Source organism: Callionymus lyra, chromosome 19 (genome assembly GCF_982586985.1).
Source record: "Callionymus lyra chromosome 19, fCalLyr1.hap1.1, whole genome shotgun sequence".
Lineage (NCBI taxonomy): Eukaryota > Metazoa > Chordata > Actinopteri > Syngnathiformes > Callionymidae > Callionymus > Callionymus lyra.
In genome coordinates, this window is record NC_141836.1 from 16881784 (window position 1) to 16907801 (window position 26018).

Consider the following 26018-nt stretch of genomic DNA (forward strand, 5'->3'; position numbering starts at 1 on the left):
TCACGCGAAAGTGTTTTTTTGTTTACATGTCCTAGCCTACATGATAACTTTGTTTTAGTTTTTAATTTTTTTTAATTTTTAAGAATTGTTTAGTTATAACAAAAACAACAATACTTACCTATTCCTCTCAGAACCATGAATAAAATATTCTTCATTAGAATTAGGACTTATCTTAAGATAGTTATAACATATTGACTGTTCAAACTAGATGGAGAAGACGAGCAAAGAAACCCAACACAAGACAGTATGAACAAGATTAATGCTTTATTCAGATGTTGTTACAGGTGAAGCAACATTACAAGGGTAGAATGTGACGTATAATGTCATGCTTTGAAGACTCAGTTTAGGTTAAATAATCTTGATATTACAATATGTAAGTAAGTAAAGGTTATTTGTAAAGAACCTATCTAGAACAGGGTCACAAAGTGCTTTAACAAACAAAAACAAAAAAAAGTTAAAATACATTCTTTTAAGATCAAGACACATAAGACAAACACAGGAGTCCCAGGAAGTCAGCTGAAAAGCCTGCACAAATAATAATGTGACAGTGTATTGTGTCTCACTACAAAACAGCTCAAAAAAGTAAGGGAGGTTTAAGCACTACTTGAAGCCTGAATGATCACCTTTCTATGTTGGAGGTGCACTTATGCCAAAGATGCATTTGACGCATCAGCCTGAAGCAGCTGGAGGAGGAACCTGTTGATTTCACGACACATTGGATGTCTGCCTTTATCCCGAACCTTCTGCAGGGTCTTGATGCTGCTCTTCCGGTAGAAGGATTGTACTGGTATCTCGGCCGCTTTCATGTGGTACTTTAAGGACCCTCGAAGATCCTTACAATTAAAGAATAAATGCTTTGCATAATTGTTGAAAACCACTTGTTTTTCTGGTGGCTTCAGTTCCATGGCCATCAGATCACTGTAGATCCCATTAGCTTCAGCCAATCGATTTGCATTTGCGAATATATTTGCGAGGTTGATTTTCTGGACAAGGTTGGCTTGAGGGTAAAGAGCAATGACATCCTGGTGGAGGCTGATCCCTTGGTCAATGATTCTCGGTGACGCACGCCTCTCTGAACCGAAAGTTATTCTCCAACAGTAGCAGAGAGCGGCGCATCTCTTCACGTAACGTTCACCTGGATTTTCACTCAAGGCTTGATCCGCAAGTTCAACAGCCTCTTCGATAGACTTGTGTCAAGCAGATCTTCAACCATTGAAAAGAATCTCTGACTCTCTTTTTCATCTCCCATATGATGATGCAGCCAAGCAAGGTTCCCGTAATTTACCAACAACCAAAGGCCATCAGAGTCTTTTGCCTTTTTTAAGACCCCGGTGGCCTTGTTGAGCAACTCCAGTGCCTCAGCATCTGCGCCTTGACAGAATCTAATGAAGCCCAAGGCATTGTAGATGTGACCATGCCAGGGGTTTTGGTCATCATCACCAAAGTCCTCCATCTTGCATCTCCCTCTAGAGAGTGCAAAGTGATCATCCTGTTGAATCTCCGTCCAGTTAAAGTGACACTGCAGTTTCTTCAGTTTTGACTCCATGCTTTGCTTCACGCTGTGAAGAAAGCACATCAACACACACCGTCACAATCCATGAAAATCAAGCTCACAGTTATTTATTTAAAACCTTGGACTGACATAAAAACACACACAAACCTTAATACATGTTGATTTTGTCTAAAACATCACCCCTTTAAATGAGTGCACTCGTTATCCAATACATATATAAAATATACGTGAAATGTTTTGGATTTCTCAATGAGAGGCAAAACAATTCTTATATATATATATATATATATATTTTTTTTTTAATTTATTTACATACCTTCACCAGTTACAATGCAGTACATGTAAACTGTAACAGTCACAGAATACAATTGTCCATTCTGTGGTGGGGCATCCATTGTCCATCAACAGTTTTTCATAAACAACTTAGTTGTTAGATAAATGTTGGACTCAATAAAACCAGTCTGGTTCCCTGCCAAGAGCTCATGATAACTCACAGTGGCAAGGAAAAACTTCCTGTAAGAGGCAGAAACCTTGGAAGGACCGGACTCGAGGCAGGCAGTCTCCTTCGCAACCGATCAGGCCCATGTCAAATGTATAAAATACACAGGTATACAGAGTCCGGTGACGGGTGAACAATTCTTATATTTAAGTTTTCTTCATATTAGTTGTTGAAAAGCAGTCAACATATCTCAAGTCCAGTTGTTCTCTGTCTGTTAAAGGTTCAACGGAACTTCTTCCAGACTTTAAAGTGAAAAAGAATGGAGTCTGATGGGTAATAACTGCGCAGCTCCGCATATGTCAGCCAGTCCAGGTGTATCCGGACGCTTTATAGGAGCAGTCGCGCCTGCGCAGAAGCAGCAGAAAGTGCAAAGATTCATTTTCCCAAATACGAAACCGAAACTAACCGAGGATGGAGAAAACTGAACCTATAAATTAGTTTGTTATCTCATTTACTCGGAAATACTGCACTTGTGAAACCTACACACTGGATAAATGTCAATTGTTTTGTTCGACCCAAATGCTTAGAAGACAAAACGACCAAATTATCAACAACAATTGTGCCCGTGTAATATGCGTGGTTGTGAACCGAAAAGTGAAACTAAATCACATATTAGGACAAGTGTATTTGTCGATTCAATTGGAGAACATTATCGACTTGTGGATATGCAGTTATTATGCAGTGTCCAGCCCCAACAGTTTAGGAGTAAAAAAAAAGAAGACATTTCTAGATGTAGCCCAACTTATTCAGTTTAAGTTATGTGTTACTGCCATTGCACCTCCATAGACAACACATTTACCATACAAAATACACAGAAAACTATATCCAAGTCGCCCATTAGGTAAGTACAAAAACCCAACCCAATAAATGGGCAAAATAAAAATGCAAAAAGAAAAACATTTTAATTGAGATGGATGGATGGACAGATAATAATTTCACACTTAAACCAGCAAGAGAAAATATCAACCTTAAATTTCACGTTTGAATCACATTATTGCTTTACTTTACTGCAATAAAAGTAACATCATTACTTTTACTTAGAGTAAAGGTTTGAGATGGCGTTACTAGTCACAAATAAACACAAGATGGCTCTAGTGTTCCACAACTGTATAAACCAACGGGCCAACTACGAAGAGTTCCTAAAGTTCTAGTTACTCGAGCTTTTACAATAGCAATGTCAATTCAGCATGTTAGAGGATCACTATCACTAGTTACTCACATTTATTGATGCACGAATCTCTTGACGAGATTAGTTCTGTTTGTAAGCATGTTATAAAACAGTACATCTGGGCTTTACAGCCACAGATGGTCAATGCATTGTTATTTCAGAAGCAACACACAATCATTTTCTTCTCGGGAAAATAATAATAAAAATAGATTATAAAACCACGGATTAAATTAATTTTATGTTTTTAATTCAATATCAGAGTTGAATTACAAACAATATTACTACTGTTTTAATAGGAAACTTATCTTGTTTTGTTTTATATTTAGTACAACATACACGGCTAAAGTTGTAGTTTATCATCGCATCGTACACCTGGAGTATGGTTAGTCCCTCCCAAAATCCCAAAATATATAAAAATGTATTAAAACAGAAGGTATCATGTTGAGTTTTATAACTTTACTGTCGCAAATCTCTATTCTAGTGCGACTAACAGGTATTTCCACTGCCGTTACCGGACCAATACAGTTGGCCAGAAGGGTCGTCAGAAGACTCAGAGAGGCTTCTATATTTTTGAACCTGTGTCTTGCCTCTGGGTCAAGGTGAACAAGGACCATTAAAAGGGGGACCACATACACATTTGGGTCACCTTGACCCATGGACAACACGAAAATACAAACACAAAATATTTGATTATTAATATTCGATGATTCAATAGCAAAAAAATTGATTAAAAATAAAATTCAATGCTTTAAATATACAATTGATTGAATTCAATTATTAAAAACAAATTCAAATGTTAGGTTCATGTTAAAGAATTGATGTTGCTTTTATAGTCTTATCACAATAAACATGTAGTTATGCTTGCTTCGGCTCACAATGAGCTGGCTGCGTCCAGCAACAAATGAACAAACTGTTTGTATTGAAGTGTGTCGTGCTCTGAGCTTTCGAATAAAAAGGCAGCAAGAAGCGGAGAACATCAGTGGTTTGGGACGAGCCGTAAGAAGCGCCTCCACTCCTTGCTGGTGGTGAAATCATGATTCTCTGTTGTTAATCTAACAATTGTCTCTGTCCTCATTCCGATTGTCCGGGAGAAAATCCCTGACATTAGTTCTAGTATTCAACAGTATTGAATGGAGCTGATACACTTCCATATCAGGTTCATATCATCACAAGTTAGTATTTCATGGTCACACATTTTCCTTTCTTTTTTTTTTTTTACCAAGCCTGTCAATGCTTCGGGGTTTGGAGATAGCTATGGTTGACTTTTTTTAGGTATTTAAATCAGTTATAATTCTGCTAAAGAAGCTATGAAGAAGCAACACCTTTTTAATATTCATCTTTCTTGTTTGCTAGTTAAAGACTGTTTTATATGGGTCACATGTTCAAGTATAAGGAAGCTAAGTATAGCATTAAGTAGATCCCACTCTGTCCATCTTCAAAAGTTCAAAGATAGTAAAAGATGTCCACTTGTTCTTTCTACAAAGGTTACTTTGCCTCCCACTGCTCGCAGATAAAACTAGCCTACCATATCTTAAGAAGGTCTGCCTACCAATATCAAACTCCATATACAATGGATTCTCGTCTGTGCCCTCTAAAATGTCTCTATTATATGATAAAGACTGAACTGACATTGGGAACGTCGCAGTAATGTCTCGGCGAGCCCAGTATTTATGAGTCAAGTAACGGTCATTCAGATGTTAAAAGGAAACCCTCCGTGGATGCGCACGCTGCTTCCTTGATCATAAAATAGCGTGGCATGTCCCGTAGTTTCGCCTGCAAAGCACTTTCACCGGAATGACTCTAAAAGTCAGACTAATATGCGCTCGCATGTGTACGTCACTCCGTTGGATGAGCGTACACGAAACGGATGAGTCACGCCGAAGTGCTCCTTGCCTTGCCCCATCGTTTGGGAGCTTCAATCTGCCAAAATCCGCCGGAGCATGATCGGACTTGACATTTTAACTGCGCCGAATAAGCGGTGGAGAAGATGTAGTCATGGTAGACAAGTGATTGTCCAACTTTGAGGGAGAGAGCTTCTTGATCCACAAAAGGCCAAGTCGAGAGGAAGATATCCGTTTGGCCTCGTGCCACCGGAGCACACGCAGGCGTTAACCTAATGAGTCTTTACACAGTAATTACAGCTCCCCAACCCAAAGAGACTCTTCGTCGTCCTGCGCCACAGAAGAATTAATTATTAGTATCAATCAATGATCTTATCTGTGGGCGCTACCTGGTTAAGACGGGGCGACAGTGGCATTTAGCCGTGATTAATGAAGTGACCTTACCTGGCAGCCTCGACTGGGATCTCGGAAAAAATCCATTCTGTTTCAAAGTGACCTCTGAGGGGGGATTGGATGGCTGGAGCACCATTATACTCTGAATCCCAATTAAACCTAACATTTGTGCGGAACACAACCGCAGACTGATGCGCGGATCTTGACCAAGTCAGATCTCCGAGTCCTCACACGATGGGGGGACGGGGGGGGGGGACGGGGACGGTATCGTCTGTTTATACGACCTCTTTCTCGACTTTCAATTTGGTGGCAGTAACACAGACGATAACGACATTACCACAGGACCAAAGACTGAAGAAATTTCCACATTTTCTCCCATGAGCATTAGCTGGCGGAGCATTACCATTTTTATATTGGTACTATTCCCAGAAGAACGGAGCAAGCCATGCATGTGGGCTATTTCAGGAAGGCAGGAGGGAAGGACTATGTTTTCCACTAGATAAGCTTCATGAGAGAACACATTCATAGATTTAAATGCATACTTTAAATATAATAGCGCAATTTCATACTAGTTCTTAAAACCAAATACATGTAATTATATCACTCAATTGTACCTATACAATCTGTTCAATCCCGAGTTGACATATTTACTTTTACATACGTTCCCACACAGTATATTGAGTAGTTATTGTTCTTGAACCTCAGGGTAAATGCAATTAAATCCACAAAATGTCATTTAAAATGAGTTTCCTCAATTGTCTATACACAAATACTTACAATCAGTGCTATCAATTGATACAAAAAAGAGGAATTTATGACATAATGACGTTGATCTAATTTAACCTCCCTTTATAATGTCAAAATTGCAGAGAAACAGCCATTAACCTGAGTTTATTTCATTATATAAATATATTTATTACTAGTAGTGTCAAATTATTAGAATAATTGCGATTGGTTAGTTAATTACATTTGCAATAAGTGCTTTAGTCTTTTTTTTAAATTTGTTATTTATCTGACTAAGAAATGACAGATTAGGAGATTTTTACTTCTGTTATATACGAATTAGTACTGTCTTAATCTCTAATTCGTTAATTCTATTAATCTACTGTTAATCTAAGCAAAAACAATTGATCAGTCAGTGAAGTAACAGAGATTTTGGTTTAATTTTCCTTTATATCTTAATGAAGCCAATCACATTTGCCTAAACCCCCCACATTTTATCCTCAAAATAATGCTGCCAGAACATAATTTGCGATCAAAGGGCAATGTCCTTCTTTAAAATTGAGTCCCTCGTTCATTCTGAAAATGTCCAATAAATAAAATATGCAAAATAGTGACCATTTCATTTTCATCGGCTGTAAATTCTTGCTGTAAATACATGTTGAGGCCTCGTATTCTCATAATCCCTTCTTGCACTCGTAATAAACCTTTACCAAAATGTCATAAACAATGTCCGAATTCTCACACAGTTAAACCGTCTCCACAACCTACATCATTTCAAAAACATGAAATTCTTAATGATTCCTCACCCCGTAAAATATATATCAGCTCCTCTGATCTCGCTGCGTCCCCACCCTCTTCTGCAATGTTGTTTCCCTCCTTTATTGTTCACTGAAATGAAGATGAATTGATTTAGTTGTTGCGGCCGAAAGACGAGATGCTTGAAATAAATCCAACTGGATTTTGAACAGAATGAAAGCAATCAAGAACCATTATAAAAAAAAATACATTTTCAGAACATAGGATGCAAAGTACCTTGACTCTGGACTGGAGTCGTTTGGCCAATCAGGAGACAGAAAACAGTGCTGTGATGTTCACTGAACAAATCCGGAAAACAAAAACATGGTGGAATGATTCATACAGTAGGATTTAGACATAAAATCATAGACTAAGAATTCAAATATTTTAAAAATATGCAGTACTAGATGCAAATAAATCCGAACTGCGATATGTCCAGAGACATATGTTGTTTTATAGTTAAGACCAAAGCTACTTTAGCTTTCAAAAGCAGTTATCGGATAAGACCTAAAGGATGGTGGAAATCTTCATGATCACCTTTTATTTTTATGGTACAAGCATTAAGAAAATGAAAAATTAATAAATAATAGAGTGACAGGTTACAGGTATAAATAAACACATTTGAAGTCATGAACCACATTCCAGGGAATCTTTCCTATTCTTGAGTCATAAGGAAGGTTGACTTCCTTGGGAAGAACATTCTCTCTCCGTTTAAAGCAGCATCAGGTCATCGGATCATCTTGTTGCTGGTGATAATCAAAGCAACAAACACATTATCAAGGAACGTCCCTCAGGGGGCCGTACAGATGTTGCGTTCAAGTCTGACATGAGCATTAGGGGAAACAGATGGACCAAACACGCACATCCACGCTGACGTCTTCTGACAACGGCGTGCTGGTCTGAACAGCGATTACCATCTTGTACGAGACTGGTGCACCGCTCAGAAGATGACAGCTCTGCACACAGGAAATCCCAGTGGTAGCACTTTAGAGTGCCTCGGAGGCACGCAAGTCAACGCGTCGCGTTTCAACCCCGGCACCACATTAATGAGACTCACCGGTCAACGCGTGACACTTAGCGCTTCCTCTGTTTGTTTGCATGTTTCGCTTGCAGAGCCAACGCTAACACGACACTTTTTGTATTCGGAACGTACGTCTATAAATGAGCATGTTGACCCTCTGAATGATGACCCACATTACGCCTTGTAAAGTATCGAGGGGCGGTGACTTTTCATAACGACTCGGAGACCAAGGCAGGAGCAGGTTTCGGTTTTCATTTGTGCAGTTGATGAAGCAAATCATGTTGATGGAACGAGCCACATTAACAATCCATTTGCACGCGCTCGCAAAACACGCTCATCGGTGTGGCCGAAATTGGGATTTTTTATTGCCGCGGCGGGCGAACGACGCCGGGGTTATTAGTCGTGGGTCAGGAGAAATGTGAAGCTAGTCTTGATCAATAGCGTTTTACAGTCAGACCACAGTAGCACTGCTAGCAATTCGAGCGCGACTAAAATGGAGTTATAGTGGTCGTCGTCCGACTGGATGAGGGACACAAGATACAGACATGGACGGCTTTAGATTAGATATGGATTGATGGGATTACCTTGAAGTTACAAAATACTAAGCCACGAACCAAACGGTCTATTTGGACACACATACACATACTGACATTTCATAGTGATAAAGTTGGTGCAAAGTTTTCACTGGGCCAAGTTGAAAGTCAAAGTTCTGACTAAAAATGTCTTAAATTGTGTCCATCATTAAAATGAAAGAAAAAAAAAATCGGATGAGTAAACGTCAACACAACTTTCTAGTTTATGAAGAGAGGATAAATAAAAGTATCATCCGGATGCAGTAAAAAATTTACAGAAATAATGTATCCAATTTTTTGGTTATTACTGTCTGAATATATTTTATTTTGATTTAACATCAGATTTTCTCTTAAGTAACATTAGGTCGTGACTCGTGGCACGTCAAAACACTTGCCTCAAGTCACAAAGCACACAATTAAATCACAAAAAAAAGTTCCATTTGACTGTTACTGGTGATTTGACAGGTTTAAATGGTCATGGCTCTGAAAAGGAGCTTCTTGGCAGCGGTATGACATGAAGGATGCTGTGTTTTTTCAACCAACAACAAGCGGATGTTTTCACTCTCCTTTATTTGGTGATGTTGGTTCCCAGACGCTTGCATTCATCACTGGAGACCACTGTTAGTGGCAGCACGGGGAAGAATCTGTCATGTTGGGTGTTGTGGCTGTCAACTTGTTTTGCATGGCCGTGTTTTCTCCGCTATTGTTTTATGCAGATATAAAAATCCCAGACAGCGGAACCGCCTGGAGACCCGCAGGGTCCAATAACTATAAGAATTTAATTTATGGGAAATAAATGGGGAAATGTAAATAAGGAGAAATGGCCTGGGAGATGCACAGAGTCTCTCATTTTGGTGAGTTTATAGTCATGAACACATGTCGAGATATTTACAAAAATAAACCCAAACTTCTCCTGTGGCCGTTGACCAGTTTTTAAGCAACCTTAAGGACAGTTCCAGCAGTCGAGGTTGCGGACCAATAAAATGTATAATTACTAAACCAGAGGCTTTAAATGTTTTAATTATATGCGTTTGTTCTCCTATAGTCTATACCAGGGACATTTGGACCCTTTTTCTACGTGAAAGAAAACCCTGGGAGCCGCAAACCCCTTTGAATTTATAAAAAAATAATCTTTCCATAATGTTCACTTTCTCTGTTTGCCTTTATGCTATATATAAATAAACTATAAATAAAATGTTAAAAGTGATATAGGGAAAAAAGGGACTTTACAGACGAGCAGTATGGAAGCATTTGGATGTTTTAAGTGTCTTTTTGGACGAAGATGAAGACGAAAACAACTGAGCTCCAGTCGCTGCATTAAAATGCAAACATTTTGTCTATAGCTCTAAAAAGAACCGATTACTCTGAAAATAATCCCAACCCTTAGTTGACATGAGGTTGAAATTTGAATATTGGGTAACTTCAGGCATTGATAATTATCATAAGAACGTGTTGTACTGTATATTTACTGCAGTTGTTTAACTGAGTCATGGTTGTTTTTCCCTTTCTTATGTAAAGCATAATGTGAGTCTGGAGTGTTATTTATATACTCTATATATGTCAGAGTACAGATTGGAATCTAGTAGGATCTGGAATCCTGCTAGTGAACTGGGATCTTAATATTGATATGGGTTAGGGTTTTATTACATCAAAACAATTTAATAATATAAAAATAACATTATTATATTATTATTATTACCATCATTTCAACAATGCAGAATACAAAATAAAAGGACATAAAAAACGAAATCATTTGATATCAAACTTAACCTTATTTATAATAATGTACACATTAGTAACTGATTTTCTGAAACATATAAAATGCTATGATTTTACCCTGAGATCCCAACATCAACATGGACATTAAACTGCTCTGACTCAGAGCCAACCATCCGGCAGGCCACAATAAAATGACTTGGCGTGCTGGGTTTAGCCCCCGGGCCATGAGTTTGAAACTTGTGCCTCAGGAAGCCAGAGTGACACTATTAAGATGATCATGCAGCAATGTTGATGACAGCCAGTCAAACCCTCTCTTGCCCTTTTGTTTTCCATTTTATGTGTCAATTAAAACATATTACTTTTAAAAATTAATTCACCTTTCAAAAGGACAGTATTGCCCCCGAATAATAATCTATACTGTTAGAAAATAGCCTGATATTCTATATATTCGTTCATATTTTCTTAGTTAGTAATTTATGACATAAATGTTCGGAAGAAGTCACTGGATCCTCCCAGCAGGCTCTACCAAAAAAATTAAAACGATAAAATAAATATTCAGAAGTATTGAAATATCAAACTATTTTCAACAATTATCAAACAATTTTGAACTGTAACACAACAATTTTCAACTATAATCAAATAATCTTCAACTGTGTGAATGACTACAAAATCAAATCAACTCTTTCTCACTCTTTTTGTTCGAAAAAAAAGGTATTTCTTAGGATTGCAGTCTAAGTAAGCAGTAAAATAAATAGTAAGGAGTATTCATGTATCAGTTTTGCCCGATATTAACTCCTAACATTTGCTTTGAACTGGAGTGACTAATTCTGCTCTGCTTGATTCTATGTGCAGTGATGTGGAGTGAAAGTCATGTTGACGTGGTCACTTAGATGCAGCGCTGGTGTTGTCCAAACATGGTTTTGCTGCATCCTATAATTTGCTGCAAACTGTTCTTGTCCTTGGCCAGAACTCGGCTCTCTCAGCCTTCCTTCCATGCTGCAGAGAATTTAAAAAAAATAAAAATGGTGCCTTTACATTTTGAAGTGAATGTTTATCTACATCTAGCCACATCTAAATACAATTAGATTAAACCACACAGGCAATTATTTTAAAGTATCTAGAGCTTCTAAAGAGACGTTTTCACTGGATCTTGACATTTCTTAGTCAAATTTCCACAATTTAACACAAGTTTGATGACCTGGATAAAAGAGAAGCCAGCTACAACTTAACTATGGCACCTGACATTTGAAGTTTTCTATGAAAATATATATTTTTGGATTTAAAAATTACAACTAAAATGATCATTATTGTTTACAACTTCTGTAGAGACTCCAAGCTTCACTTCTTCGCTTTCGTTCTTCAACAAATAGTAAGTAAGTAAAGGTTATTTGTCAAGCGCCTTTCTAGACCAGGGTCACAAAGCACTTTAACAATCAAAAGCAAAACACTGTTAAAATATATACTTTAAAAGATAAGAACACATAAGACAAACCCAGGAGACACAGAAAATCATGGAAAAGCCTGAACAAATAAAAATGTCTTAAGATGTTTCTTGAATGAATCAGTAGATCCATCAAACACAGATGTAGAGGAAGATCGTTCCAAAGCTTAGGAGCAACAGCCTGGAAGGATTTCTCTCCTCTGGTCCGGAAGCATGTTCAGGAACCATCAGTAGATTCTGATCCACAGACCTCAGAGCCCGAGCTGGGGTGTAAGGCTGGATCAGATCACTGATGTAAGGAGGAGTCTGACCATGAATAACTCTGAAAGTAAGAACCAGAATTTTAAAGTTGATCCTGGAAACTGTGAAGAGTTTTAAGGATCGGGGAAATGTAAGTTCTTCTACTGGAGCGGGTCAGAATTCTCGCTGCAAAGTGTTGTATTAACTGCAACAGAGACGGCTCCTTCTTGTTTAGACATGAAAATAAACAATAGTCCAGACGAGAAGACACAAACGCATGGATTACAAACTCCAGATCGTTTTGTGACATCATTTTCCAAACTTTAGAGATTTTCCTCAGTTGACGGAAACAGTTTCTTTCAGTCAGTTTTCTGCAGTGTTGAACTAGAGACATGTCTTTGTCAAATACAACACCCAGGTTTCTCAGGCTCAGTTTGACAGACTAGCCTTAGTCACCCAAGTATTGACTCAACCCTGGAAATAGTTGTTTTAATCAGCAAAACTTTGGATTCCAGGTTAGTTATGGATCCTGCGTTTCAGTGAGAAAATGGAATTCAATTTAATATTATTGGGGAAGACATGGTGCGGACACTCTTCCTCCCACATAATGTAAACCGCATATTTCAAACCCATGGCCAAATCTGGCCAGCCAAGTCATTCTATGTGGCCCCTTCGTTTTCTGAATATCAAAGTCTATTACAAACTACAAAGATGAAGTTAAAGATTAAGGTAAAGTAAGGAACAGGTTCAGGTGAGCAGCAATTAGATAGAAAATTCCAACAAGAGATAAGAAACTGATTATCACTATGAAAAGATAGTTTGGTCGACCTGATACCAAGAGTGGTAAAATATTTGCGTGATTAAGTTTGACCCCCCTGATATCTTAACTGTGTTTGTTTGTCTGTACGAGCTCCCAGAATATAAATGTACAAATAAAATCATCGGAGCAACAGCTGAATTTTTTATTGTTACTCAATTTGTCCAAACACACAAACTTGCACGGCCTGATACACACTTGAACGTTTTGAAAGACAAGAAGAAAATGGAATCCTAACCAAACACAAACATCAACGCAGCACAATTCATTACAGCAGAATTGAAACGGTAAACTCTCCACGCCAGATAAACGGCTTGATTATTACAGTGGATCCAATGACACGCACGCTCTCGCCGAAGAAGATGAAAAGTCGCTTTTATTTTTCTTTTTTTTTGTTCACCCCCAAATCAGATTATTCAAAGTTAATCTGCTTTGCTAACACTAGTGACATTTCATTGTGGTGAAAGTGCCGCAGCAATATGCAGACCAAGCGGCCGTGATACAAAGATAATGAGTCACACAGTGACTGCCGCACATTTTAAACAGCAAAGATGGATGATGTGGATAACGCGAGAAGACAAAGTGAGGCTGTAGATATTCCGGAGAATTCCTTCCCCGTTCATTTGCATGACGACGGAGTTCATTAGCCTTCATTATGCTTACTGATGAGTTGAGCAACAATAAAGCATGCCCCGAGTTTTCCTTTTGTTTAATGGAAACTTGATTAAGAAGCCAGTGACATCTTTTAACTCCACAACAACTTCATTTCTCATCTCAGTAAGTAGTTTTCGTATTACAGTCGGAGCAGGAGTGAAAATAAAACGTTTGAAAAGTAAATCACTCAGCGGCAGCTTTTTATCCAGATCACTGAGAACAACCAATCACTGTAAATACCAGGCAGCGCCGCTAACACGTGTACTCGCTGTTAAGTCGCCGTGTCAAAGAGCATGTGTCACTCGGTGTAGCGCTCAGGCTAAAACGTGTTACTTACGCCTGTCATGGCCGACCCAGCCGTCTGTCAGAGCGCCGGAGAGGTGACAGTGATGTCCGCCCGGCTCGGTGGGCCAGAAGGGGGCCGTCACCTGTCAGCGGACGCATGTTAAATATCCGTCCAGTTATCAGTGAGCTTCAGCCGTCCGTTGGATGGAGATTGAAGGCTGGGATGTGGGTCAGTGTCCAGTCGGCGCTCGCCTGACAGTACACCTTCTGTCACCGTGAGAATTATTGTCAATATGACGGATGGACATGTCGTCCCTGTGGGATAGAGGTGAGCAGTCAGTGCTTTATGGTTTCATGTTTCAATTCTAATTTGCTAATCAAACAAATTTCGACTGAAATCAAAGTATTTTCAACTGAAATCCAACAATTTTCAACTGAAATCAAATGATTTTAAACTGTAATCAAACTATTTTTTATCTGTAATCAAACGATTTTAAACTGTTATCAAACTATTTTTAACTGTAATCAAACTATTTTCAACTGTAGTCAAACAATTTAACTGAAATCAAACAATTTTCAACTGAAATCAAACAATGTTCAACTGTAATCAAATGATTTTTCAATTGAATCAAGCTATTTTCAACTGTAATCAAGCTATTTTCAACTGAAATCAAACAATTTTCAACTGAAATCCAACAATTTTCAACTGAAATCAAATGATTTTCAACTGTAATCAAACTATTTTCAACTGTAATCAAACTTTTTTCAACTGTTATCAAACAATTTTCAACTGTAATCCAACAATTTTCAACTGAAATCCAACAATTTTCAACTGAAATCAAATGATTTTAAACTGTAATCAAACCATTTTCAACAGTAATCAGACAATGTTCAACTGTAATCAAATGATTTTTCAATTGAATCATTAGTTTCAACTGTAATCAAGCTATTTTCAACTGAAATCAAACAATTTTCAACTGTAATCAAACAATTTTCAACTGAAATCAAACAATTTTCAACTGAAATCAAATGATTTTCAACTGTAATCAAACTATTTTCAACTGTAATCAAACAATTTTCAACTGAAATCCAACAATTTTCAACTTTAATCAAAGTATTTTCAACTGAAATCAAACGATATTCAACTGTAATCAAACAATTTTCAACTATAATCAAACAATTTTCAACTGTAATCAAAGTATTTTCAACTGAAATCAAACGATTTTCAACTGAAATCAAATGATTTTCAACTATAATCAAACAATTTTCAACTGTAATCAAACAATTTTCTAATGAATATGGAGATGCATGGATGATCCAATTCAAAACATTATCATCTGTTCCTTGTGATCCTTTTATTGTAAATTAAATCAACATGTGCTCATTGGCTCGAGTGAACCATCACATTTCCTCCTTGGCAGAGGCGAAACTTGAAGTAAACAGAAGCAGCTTTCTTTCCCGAGGAGAGAGCAGGTCTGACAAATAAAGGACACGGGAACACAAAGAAGGACTCCATTGTATCAAGCCAATCTCCCAACAACCTTCGCCGTATATCTTTCACCTTCCATTATTGTGCTTAAATTCAACTTTCAATCCTATTGTGCTGGCCTGAGTGTGCAACAAACCATTCGTCTACAGCTGTTATCTTATCTTTCACCTTCTCCTCGACCCCACCCCTCTCGTCCTGTCCTTGTGAGTGGCCGGACTCCTGAACTCCATCCCACGCAACACACAATCCCCTTATCTACTCTTCCCTCCTGCGGCTCCTGCACGGAAGTGTTGAATTTAACTTGTCTGTGGTGTTGGTGCAAGATGACTGCAGATAATCAATTCTCAAGAACAACATAAATAGGGCAGGAAAAAAAACAAAACACTTTTTTCAACATTTCCATGATGCAACAAGTGCTACTAGTGAGTTGTTCACCTAATGTTACTCTTATATGCGCTGCAATACCTATGAACGGGCACTAGAGGGAACATTGTAGATTAAATCAACGGAATGATCAAAGGAAACTTTACTTTTCCCTGAACTTTTTTGTATTTATTAAAGGGCTTTTTGGGGAATTCAAAGCTACCGACTGCTCTCATCATTTCATCCACCATTCACATACACCGTACACTAAGTGGTATTCTGAAGTCAAGAAAACATTTTGTTTCGCCCACAATCCTTTGAGGAAGATGAAGGGGTGCATCGTAATAGTTTTTTTTATTTGTAGTTTTGAACAGTTTGCAAATAAATGCTCCAGATAAATATGGTGGCCCTGGAGTGCAAAACATACCACATAGTGCTCGTTGTGTACAGAGATTTAGTCGAATTTAAAAGAAGATTAAAAAAAAATAAAAATGAAACTAAACTATTTGGTTTTTAAATTGACATACATTTTTATTTTATTTTATTTTTTTTTCTGTTTTGGGTTTCCCAGTTTTCACAGATTTTTTCTGCTTAATTAATTTTTTTTCCCATGTCTGAAGTTCGAGTGTTTTTACCCTCCCGCAAAGACATGCTTGGAATCTAAACATGGCCCTATTTGTTTAACCATTTTAATTACAATTTAATCTTGGGTTCCACGTCAATTCCAACTGTTTTTTGACAGAAAGTCAATGAAGAATCAAATTTAAAAAGATCAACTCGATAAGTATTTGTGCCAGAGCGGAGGAACCTGGATGGAGGACCATCAACTTTTCTTCATTTAAATGCAGATTCATTCATGTTCTTTCTGAACTATAAGATCATCGGTGATATTTTCTGACAATGAATAGTTCACGTCTTAAGTACCATCCTATCAAAGCCCCTTTCCATTCATCTAATGACGCTCTGAAGACGATTCAGGGGCCGATGCCATGACTTTTGATGGAGCACATCTGCCTCCCAACTTTATTGGGATTCATCACCGCAAACTCTCGGCTAATTAGAAAGACCATCCTTCATGTCGCATCAAGAAAAAGATGAGTGATGGCTTGCTCTAATCTTGTGACTGCATGTGTACGTGTGTGTCAGTAGCATGCAAAGGGAGAATCTGATTAATGGCGCTCATCTCGGCCTCTCTCGGCTGTCCAAATGTAAACAGAGGACTCAACAGTTTGCTCGCAGTGTAATTAGTCAGCGGTGACAGGTTTTCTACTCTCGTTCCGTCTCTGCCTCTCTGGTCCTCCTCGTCATGTCGACGGAGAAGATACGCAGCGAGCCGTCAACAGGCCTGCAAGCGGGCTCTGGTGAAAAGGTTAAGATTAACATAAAATACACCAATCTGCTTACACACATTCCACATCAGGCACATTTCCCATTATTGCTCTTTCTCCTCTCATCTCCTTTTGTGCTCCATTATCTTGCTCGGCGGTGGCGGACTGTCGATCAGGCCTTCAGTCACGGCGAGATCACGACCCGTGCTGTCGAGAGATTAGGACGATGTGTTTCGATCGACCAATAATAGATCGAATTAATCCATTTTTTAATGAATTAATGAAGAAATCTCTGTGGAAAGTCATCAACTTTATTATTTATTTCATTTAAAGTGACTGATGAGAAGATTGATGTATAGGGAAGTCGTTTAAGATGTAGTTCTAGTCTTTGACATACTGAAACACTTAGTTTCATCACTAATTTTGTCGTTTCTTTTCACCATTTTGTTGCCATTATTTCCGTCGCGCTCACTTCATATCAGATCGGTCACAATAGTCGACTTTCTTTTCGAGCCACTTTGACAAGTAATTTGAGGTTATTTCTTAATTCAGTCTTTCGGACTACAGTCCCACACTCACCTGAGTCCACAGGCTTCGGGGGCCGTGAAGGAAATAACATAATCCATTTTTCCTCTGAGCCATGTCTTTCCCTTATCATGAAGATAAGAATTGGATCCAGAAGAGACTCGAGGTAAAACCACAGCCCTGTAACAAAATGGATCAACTTAATTTATCGAGCGTTTTATACTCTGCTGGCTTTTTTTCCTCCCACTTACCTTGAATCTTCTTTTCCAATCATTTTACACATGATCCAGACAACAAGCCAGTGAAAGCCGTCCTTGGGATCTTAATTCTCAACTGCATAGAGTGTTATGGAATGTGAATTCAAAAATGAAGTTGCAGTTACAGTTTTCAGACACACAGACTCACCAGAAACATTTTAAGACTTGAATTTACTCGCTTTAAAGCAGGAATATGGAAGATTAAAAAAAATACTCTTGTTGTATCTTATTTATTTGAAAAAGTCTCTCAGTACTTCTAATGAATACATGTCTCGGACTGTGCTGTAAAGCAGTGTGGAGGTCACATGACACTCACAGACTTATGTCATACAGTCACGTATTGTTGCTTTAAATGCCAACTAATGTGAAAACCCAAGTCTCTTGACTCACTTACATGTTTCAAATGTTGAAGTATTCCTGTCCAAGTTCTCTTCAAGAATCTCTATTCTCCGATTTATCGTCCATTTAAAAGGTCCCAGCTAACCAGGGGTGAGGTTAAAGCATACAATGACAATAATTTCAATTAATAATAATAATAATAATACCGTATTTTCTGCACTATTAGGCGCACCGGATTATAAGGCGCAAGGAATAGAAGATATTGCAGTCAAACGTTTGGCTGGGGTTGAGTTATGCATCCACTAGATAAATCTGTGCTATAGGGAATGTCAACAAAACAGTCAGATAAAGTCAAACATTATTAAGCCTTCTGACAACTCCGTTCACTCCCATGTTAACGACGTTCAAATGATGTTTAAAATGCTTTAAGCAGCAGCGCGTGAGTCTGGTGTTGTGAGCAGACAAATGTTGAGTGCGCAGTAAAGAAGTTGAGCATGTGTATGACAGCTAATGCGCGCGAGTATGACATGTTATATGCATGTGTATGACTGGTTGAGCGTGCGGCAGTGATTTTGCGCAAAAAAAGAAGTTTTGAGAGTACAACAACAAAGACACACTCGCTCAAACCGGGGGCAGTAATCTCACTCCATAGACATCCACCATGATGTGACGTGCGTCGTCAATCCTACCCCGTAATGACGCAATGACGTAATCCCGCCCCCAGCGTGTTGACTCAGTCTGCGCAGAGTCATGAAAGTGTTTTTAAACAGGTCATCCACCAGGTAATGTTCATATATAAGGCACTGTTGTTTTTTCAGAAATTTAAAGGCTTTTAAGTGCGCCTTATAGTGCGGAAAATAAGGTAATATGTCGAGGAGAGATGGTCACTTTAGTGACCAAGCCAAAGGATTCCTGTTATTTAAACGACAAGTGTATCCTGTCAAATTAAAGTCATCAGCCAGAGAAACATATGTCCATACAAGGGAAACTTATCTACGATTGGTCACTACAAGCTCAACAGCAGACAGACCACTATAAAATATCTTCAAACTACTGTGTAACCCTTGTTTGTGCCTGTTGACCTCTGAAGGTTCATGTTGAGATCCAGTTACGTTACGAAACGGTCCAGTGAATCCAAAACTCTCATCTTTTTTTTCAGATCAAACCTTCTGCAGTTTAGGCGACAACAGCTGTAGGAAAAAGTGTCTAAATATAACTTATTCTGACACGAAATGCTACGCGTTCAAACCCTCAAAAATTGTTGACTGAATCAGTAACAGCTTGACATTGCGCGACTGAAATGTCAGCAAAAACACATTTGGCCATGTATGCACACCGCTCGCAGGACGTCACACATCGGGAGGCAAGCTCGTCCTTGACATTTCGGAATTCGCTGAGTATCTTTTTTAATGGATGGAGCTCATCATTAGGCAAAACAACACTCCTCAGTTTGGATGACATTAGCAGAAGCAAGAAGCCCCTGGAGGCGGAAGATTGCGACTATCTGTAACACGCTCACATCAGGAACAAGCCGATGCTTTATCTGCGAGTAGCAGGCCATGTCTCAGGACAGTAGGGTTGTTATCAAGGTGGCGAACATTCTTCCAGCCACTTTAGCTGAGAAAATGAAAATTACAAAGACATTAAGTGACACTGCTTTTAATGAACGTTTCATTCAATAGTGTAGGATGGCTTTCAAAAATGTGATCCTACATGATCCAAGCAAATATCGTCCCCAGCTACATAGATCAACAACAGGTTCTATAAAAGATCTGTGTTTTCTTGAAGATTAGCTTAAGCACAGACAGTAACTCGCTACTTACCTTGTCACCAAAACAGACTTTCCAAGTCCCTCTGGTCACATCCACCCTTTGATTCTGGTTGGACAAAATTACTTTTTTTTTATTAAACAAATAAAGAAAAATAAATTTAAATGAAACATTTTTTTTCATTCAGCTTCAATAGGTCACAGTTGGTGTCAAACCTAATCACAACATTTTTTAGCAGTCAAGCTTGCAGGAAATGTGTCTTTTATTAAAAATGAAGTGCGAGTCTGATGTGATATTGGCTCAATCTTTCTCAATGATCTCCATGTTTGTTCTCCTATTCCAAACATTCCCATCATATTGATTTTCTTTTACATCAGATCAACTCTTGGACTCTCTGTACATCTTGTTTGATTACAAATTATTTGATTTAAGTCGAAAATTATTTAATTACAGTTGAAATGATTTATCTGATGTAAATAGTTTGATTACAGTTGAAAATAGTTTGATTTCAGTTAAAACAAAGTTTAATTAAAGATGAAAATGGTTTCATTTCCGCTTTAAATAGTTTGATTACAGTTGAAAATGGTTTGATTTCTGCTTTATTTTTTTATTCCAGTTATAAATTGCTTGATTCCAGTAGAAAATTTGTTTGATTACAGTTGAAAATTGTTTGATAAAAAGGTACAAAATTGCTCAATTTCTGATGTAATGGTTTAAATTCAGCTTTAAATGGTTTGATAACAGTTAAAAAAAAAAAGTTTGATTGCAGTTAAAAATTGTTTGATTACATTTGAAAAATTGTTTTATTAAAGTTAAACATTGTTTAATTTCAGATCTAAATGTTAAAAATTCCGCTTTAAATTGTTGGATTTCAGATGTAAACCGATTTATTATAGTAGTACATTGTTTGATAATCAATGTACATTTTTGCATCCAGTTGTTTATTGTGATTACACTTGTAAATCTCTTTTAATAAAGTTGGAAATTCAATTATTGTATGTACAGTATATACATGATGAATTGTTAATAACTCAAAGTGCACGATCGTATAAAACTTACAAAAATATTGTAAAGGACAAGATGAGATTTTATTTAATAAAAAATGAAATTGTTGAAATAGAAAACTTTTGTTAACCACAAATTTCACTAAAGGTTACCAAGTCAACATTTACATGAACCTGCTTTGATCCTCATCCAACCATACGGTGGACCACATGAGCACCAAAGGGCAGGTCGCCAACACTCTTCTACCGACGGTTCCCAAGACTTCCTGTTTCCTTTTTTATTTCCCAGGAAAGGTCAGGATTGAACTCATCGACCTTTGAAGTCCATGAAAAAAAAGGATTTTCTTTTTGTCTGGCTAACTGCCGCACATTTGAGACGTGCTAGAGAGAATCGGGAGAGGAGATGAATTCCGAGATGATCAATCTCATGCAGCCCACCGTCTCCTGAAAAACACCCAGACAACCTGCTGGCTGAGGAGCAGACGCTTCAGAGCCAGATTTCTCCTCGTGATGCACCACCCACTCCCATGAATGCCAAACAGTTCCTTTATTATCCCAGCATTTACATGAATTTTCAGGAGCGGCTTAAAATTCAGTCCACCCTTTCTTCTCTTCCCTTTTTTCCTCTTTGTCTGTATCAAAATGCTGTATCATTCCGCCCGGGATGAGCCGCCCTCCCTTCCATCACCCTGAAAATACCTGTGTTCTACAGGGTGTTCGGAGGGGGGCGGGGGGCTCGGGCTGGGACCCTCGGATGAAAGCGTATGGAGGCTGGGAGACGAGAGTGACTCCGTGGCAGCATAAATGACTTCTTAGCAGTGCAGTGAGATGTGAAGGACAGACTGACGTGAGGCGCCGTGGCGAGAAAACTAATGAGCTACACGTCTCACACACAAAAAAAAAAAAAAAACGCAAAAAGGGGGAGGAGTCAAACCAGGGAGTAGATGATGGGAGAGGGAGATGAGACGGCCATGAAAAGGAGAACGATATGAGAGCGAACGACGACAGCTGCCTCATATTTGCATGCCTTGTCTAGAGGAGTGGTGGAGCTGTGTGGAAAATTACCTTTTTGCAGCGTCAGGACAACAATAAAATTAGCCACCACTAGAAATGGCAAAAGATACTTTCCACGAAAGACTTGTTTTCATGAGATGAAGGAGATTTGTGACCGAGCGACGCCGATGTTAAAACCTCAGCTGGACAATGTTGACAACTTCGAAACACACTTCACGACACACACTTCACTCACAAAGGCCTATTTTTCCGAACACCAAGACACACCGCTTGAGTGCGAGTATAATCTTTAATCCACTTTTTAATCCACATTTAACTGTAGCGTCCTGCTGAGCCCGTATATTTAGCCGCTAATGTCTTGAAAAGTGATTTTTCAAGCGTCATCAATTGATATAAAATACACCAGATAAAGACGCTTCTCTTACTCAAAACTTTTGTAGTGAAATTAAAAGTAGTAGAAAAGTAAACGTAGTAGTAGTAGTATTGGAAGTTGTGGTGGAATTAGTAGTTAAAGTAGAAAAAGTGGAATTAGTAGTAAAATTAGAAATAGTAGAAAAGTGAAAGTATTAGTAGAATTAGTAGTAAAAGTAGAAGTAGTAGTAGTATTAGTAGTATTGGAATTAGTAGTTAAAGTAGAAGAAGTGGAATTAGTTGTAAAATTAGAAATAGTAGAAAAATAAAAGTAGCAGTAGAATTAGTAGTAAAAGCAGAAGTAGAAGTAGTATTAGTAGTAGTTGAATTAGCAGTTAAAGTAAAATAAGTGTAATAAGTAGTAAAAGTAGAAGTAGTAGAAAATTATTCCCATCATTTACACAATAAAAATGAGTATATGAGATATTATTCCTATTTAAATAAAGAATATTCCAGATAATGGTGGGCAAATCATATTAAAAATAAACATTACATTTACGTCAATTTATATTCACAGTATAAGAAATAGATGAAGTACCCGATTTTGTCTCATGTAAATCCTTCTTTTTTAAAGAATATATTTATTAAATATGGTAGATGTTAAATTGAAATTGGACCCATTTGATTTTTTCTGCCCCCTTTTTTGGCTCCTACAATTGATAGGATCTTAAATTCTGGAAATCTCCATTTTTAGTGCTTAATACATTTGGTTTAAATTTTATATTTAATTTCATGGGTCTTCTGCCCCCCCCTCGCACCCACTAACCATTCCTTGACCTGATCAAGGTCAGTAAAAGCGCACCCAACCGATATGCACCCAACCGAAATGTTTTTTCAATGACTAAAATGGAAGGAAGTTGGCTAAGTTGGGATAAAAGCATCATCCTTGAGTCACGCTGATCAAAACATGCTGTACCGTTTCTGCTCCGAGACACTTCCCGCCCTCGCCTCCCTCCTCCAGCTACCTGCAGAGCCGAGGCCTGTGCCGTATATGAGGAGGTGTTGACAGCTCTTTTGTTTGCCGTCTCAGTGGGGAATAATCACTTCTAAGACTATCTCGGAGCAAGTCAACCTCACAAGTCCAAAGAAAAGAACGGGTTTAATGAATGGATAATAGAAAAAAATGAGATATTTTGAGACACGTTTTGTTGAAATAAAAAGTCTGCCTGACTTGATGTCTTGGACTCCCTAAAGCAACTCAATCAGGGCAAGGGAGTACAAGGGGGGCAACAGACCCCCATGAAATTCCAATTTCAATGTAATCTATACCTTATTTAATGCATTTTAAATAATGATGATTGAATAAGGATGGTTTCCATAATTTCGTCTTCTTGTGGCAAGTGTAAGGAACATTATTTTCCACATACAGTATATATACAATTATAATTATATGTATGTGGATATAAATACCTTGAACCCAATTATGCCTTGGCTGTCAAATATGGAATTATCTATAGGAAAAAGTTGACCTCAAAACCTTGTCTGCATCTTGTTAGCAAGTTTGAACGCTTAAAACCAACAAGGCTAGGTTGATAACTAGTTTTTTTTTTATTATTCCTGGGCTGTGTTTACAGTACCAGGAACTTAAGAAAACAATCGTTAACAAAACTCCATATTTCACCTCAATCTCACCCTGTTCAGTGTAACTGGAGGTGTTTCAGCGCAGTAATTGGTTCATCCGAGGTTAAGAAAGGGCTAACGTGAGAATAATCCTTCCACACTCTCCCTCTATTTATCTTCTCCCTTCTGTTTTATGCTGATATATTCTGCCATTTAAAGTCATGCTTTTTTCCCCCTACTTCCAGCGGAGATAAGAGTTCATTTTCAATGCTTCTGCGCGTCGCTCATTATTGTAAAAGTCTCTCTTTTCATGCCAAAGAGTCTGGCAAAGAAACAAATTGCTTGTCCTGCTAATACGTTATTAGAGGATACTAGTGAGCGTGTTCTTTTTTCAAAAACCGTCTCAATCAATCAGACTCGTGCACGCGCCGCCGCTGTGAAGGCGAAATGATTGAATAACTGTGTGGTGTTTGGATTTCATCACTTTTTCATCATCTTGTTTGATCACTGTTAATTATTTAAAAACCATTCAAATACTCTTTATTCAAATCACTTTCAGATTCTTGCTTGTAGACACCAGAGACCCTTCCTTAATCCATCTGGGTTCACAGATATTTTTTAAGGAACGTTAATGAACATAACAATTAGTAGCCATTTCTCTGTGACAATAAAGGTTGCTGCTTTTTAACAACAGTCTATTCGTCCCTAAAGAGCAAAAGACTCTGCAGCCGAAAATTCTGGCGTTGACATTTGGGAAGCTGTGACCTTCATGTCTCGTTGATCTGAAGAGTAATCACTGCAACTCTTACAGGATCTGAGAAAAAAATGCCTCTGAAACAGACTAAAGGGCATAGATCGGTATTTACTGATTTCAATCACGGCAACAATTCTTGGTTAACAGGTTTATCATGTGATGTTGTTATGCACAGAATTCCAATTCTTTTAAAAGAAGAAAACATAAATTCCACAAGTTATGTAGGGAATGATTTTGATCTCACTGGATTACTTTAATATGTTGTCATTGAGAAATCATATACTTGAATGTGTAAGATTGAGACAATAGTGCTGTAAGAATATTTATTAATTTCTTCAATCCTTTCCTGCTGCAGCACAAAACCCAGATAGTGATGTATCATCTATCAATTACCATATTTTATTAGAAACTTTCCTTTAAAATGAATACAAAAAGCCTGGATACAATTTTTTTAAAGCTAGTTTCGTAACATTTTCCAATTTTCTATATCCTGAGCTGTGTCTTTGTGGCGCTTACAGCATGATTCATTCATTTTTTTCATGTCAAAAGGCAGTTAAACAGCAGAGAAATACTGACGTCTTTTGTAGAAGATGAGAGTTCCAAATGCTTCTGTGAAGATTCAAAGTTGTCTTTATCAAAGTATTACAACATTTTTTTTTTTTTTAAAGAAGAAGTTCAGAGAGCAAAGGGAAGCAGTGTCAGTCGTGTGTTCAGCCGGGTTGTCAGAGAGACAAGTGCGAGACAAAAACTAATGGGGTTCGATTGTGCTAACTTGCTGCTGTCGTTCCACTGCCGGGGGTCCTTAAACAACATGCTTTGAGCCCTGAAGGCGTCGTTTAGGAAGTGTTTATTCCGCCGTCGGTCTCTGGACTGCAAACTGGCGGACAACAACTTTCTAAACTCCCCGATAAGTATAAGAAATATGAAATTGATGGCTGCGGAACATTTAAACTCTTCTGGGAATGACTTCACATGGCAGTTGGAACACTCGTGTAAATCTCAGGGTATAGCTAAGTGCAGCAAGGAGGTGCATTTATAATCAACCTAGAATCTGACCTTTCATGATAGACGCAAAGACACTTGGATATGTGGAACTTCATCAAGAGATTTCTTCCATTATCCTCTCCCTTTTAACTCAACCATGTACTTGGTATGCTTGACAGAACAGACGTACACTGATGTACAGACAAGAGGCTTGGGAAGAGCACTTTGGACAGAGCCGACTTGTTTCTGTGGTTAAAAGTAGTAGAGGAAATTAATGCCGAACTGTGATTGAAGTACGGCCGATCATCCCATTACTCTCCGGCTCCCGTGCCCAACCAGACGTGGACGTCATGTCGACACGTTTTCCAAGCGGGCGGCAGCTCGTCTCCAGGAAGAGGAGGAAGTCCTGCCATGGCTGCCAGAGGCTTCAACCGGCGTCTGACAGGAGGAGGTGAAGCAGCTCTGCTAATTGACTACAGACAGCAACTCTGCACTTCAACCGGCGCATTGATCTGAAGGAGAACATTGTTTCTCCCTTTC

The 26018-nt window shown here is 38.2% G+C and overlaps 1 long non-coding RNA gene across 1 annotated transcript; it reads right to left on the bottom strand.

The window, feature by feature from the left end:
- Positions 1 to 245: 245 nt before the first annotated feature.
- LOC148059753 (uncharacterized) lies at positions 246 to 2264 on the bottom strand. The gene is made up of 2 exons (XR_015709468.1): positions 1830 to 2264; positions 246 to 1559 (listed from the first exon to the last, which is right to left on the bottom strand). It is a non-coding gene; the product is annotated as an uncharacterized LOC148059753 (long non-coding RNA).
- Between the last annotated feature and the right edge of the window lie 23754 nt (positions 2265 to 26018).